Source organism: Eumetopias jubatus, unplaced genomic scaffold (assembly GCF_037043125.1).
Source record: "Eumetopias jubatus isolate StellerSeaLion01/CBP00866 unplaced genomic scaffold, mEumJub1_p1.0 scaffold_3, whole genome shotgun sequence".
Classification (NCBI taxonomy): Eukaryota; Metazoa; Chordata; class Mammalia; order Carnivora; family Otariidae; genus Eumetopias; species Eumetopias jubatus.
The window spans coordinates 43,709,239-43,711,656 of NW_028274809.1; positions in this window are offsets into that span (position 1 = coordinate 43,709,239).

Genomic DNA, 2,418 nt, shown 5'->3' on the forward strand with positions numbered 1-2,418 from the left:
TATGTGTGTGAGGGGACAACCCAGAGTTAGGGGGATAAAACCACTAGAAAGGAGTGGGTAGAACAACGTCTAGAGCTCATGCAGAGCTAAGTATAGTACATATTTTCAACAGTCAGAGTGGAGGAAGATTATTACACACAAGGAAGGCAGAAATCATCAAATTGGGTAAAAAAGTAAGACCCAATTATATGCTACCTATGGGAAACCCACGTCAAATATAAAATAAATAAAGTTAAAAGTAAAATATTGGGAAAATGTTATACCATTCTAACATGAATCAAAGAAAGCTGAAGTGGATATATAAAAATAAAACAAAGTTGACTTCAGAGCAAAAAATATTATCACAGTTAAAAAGGGTCATTTCATAATCACATTGGGAAAAATCATCAATTGGACAAAAGAATCCTAAATGTTTATGCACCTAAACACAAAGCCTCAAAATACATGAAACAAAAAATGATGCAAGTGGAGAAAAATTCAGAATTATAGCTGAAGATTTCAACACTCCTCCTAATAATAATAATTGAATAAATAAGCTAAAACTCTGGAGTGAAAAAACATGAATAACACTATCAACCAACTTTACCTAATTACTATTGACAGAACACTCCACTCAACAGCCAAAGAGAACACATTCTTTTAGGTGCACCCTAAACATTGACCAAGATAGGCCATATCCTGTGCCATAAAACAAGACTCAAATTTAAAGTAATCCACATACTAAAAAATATATTTTCTAATCACAAGGGAATTAAGTTAAAATAAATAATAAAAAGATATCTAGAAAAATCTCCAAATATTTGAACACTAAGTGACACACTTCTAAAACCAAACCAAACCCATACATCATAGAAGGAATCACAAGGGAAATCAGAAAAGATTTTGAAGAAAATGAATGAAAATTAAACTCTAATATATCAAAATTTGTGAGATACAGTTAAAGCTATGCTAAAGAGGAAATATATACATGCTTATATTAGAAAAATCAATGACCTAAGCTTCTATCTTAAGACACATGAGAAAGAAAAGCAAATTGAAACCAAAGTTAGTAGAAAGAAATAATAAATGCAAGAGCAGAAATCAATGACATAGAAAGCAGAAAAACAATAGAGAAAATCAATGAAACCAAAAGCTTGTTCTTTCAGAAGATCAATAAAATTGATAAACTTCTAGTCAGATTGTCCTGGAAAAAAGAAAGCCACAAATTACCAGTATCAGGACTGAGTGACATTACTATAGATTAAAATTAAAAGAATGAAAAGAGAATATTATTAACAACTTTATGTCTACAAATATAACTACCTAGATGAAGTGGATAAATTCTTTGAATCATACAAACTATCAAGCTCACTCAAGGGGAAATAGGTAATCAGAATAATTTTCTCTCTAATAAAGAAAAAGAGTGGGGCGCCTGGGTGGCTCAGTCGTTAAGCGTCTGCCTTCGGCTCAGGTCATGATGTCAGGGTCCTGGGATCGAGTCCCACATCGGGCTCCTTGCTCTGCAGGAAGCCTGCTTCTCCCTCTCCCACTCCCCCTGCTTGTGTTCCTGCTCTCGCTGTCTCTCTCTCTGTCAAATAAATAAATAAAATCTTAAAAAAAAAAAAAAAGAAAAAGAGTGGATCCTAATAGTCCTCATTGCAAGAAAAAAAATTGTAACTATGCATGGGGATGGATGTTAATTAGACTTATTGTGAAGATCATTTTAGCAATATATACAAATATCAAATCATTATGTTGTACAAGTGAAACTAATATAATGTTATATGTCAACTATACCTCAATAACAAAAAAAGAAATTGAATTTCTAAGGTAAAAATTTCCCACTAAGAAAATTCCAGGCAGAGATAGTTTTATTGGTGAATTCTTTAAAATTTAAGGGAGAAATAATACCAATTCTACACAATCTCTTCTAGAAAACTGAAGAGGAAGAAACACTTCTCAACATATTCTGAGACTAATAACAAAACAAAACAGACATTACAGGAAAAAGAAAGCTACAGACCAATATCTCTCATAAAAATAGAGCTAAAAATCCTTTTAAAATAATAGCAAATTAAATCTGGCAATATATACAAAGGAATATACATCACAACAAAATGGGGTTTATACCAAGGAATCTAAGACTAGTTTAACATTTGAAAATGAGTGTAATTCATCATATTACCGGACTAAACAAGAAAAGACATATGGTCATATCAACAGATGTAAGAAAAAAAACACCTATATTTCCATACTTGTTCATGATAAAAATTCTCAAAAAAAAACCCCCACAAACAAACAAAAAACAAGGAATAGAGGTGAACTTCCGATTCTTGAGGAGCAAGATGGCAGAGGAGTAGGAGACTTAAATTTCGTCTGGTCCCAGGAATTCAGCTGGATGGGGATCAAACCATTCTGAATACCTATGAACTCAACGAA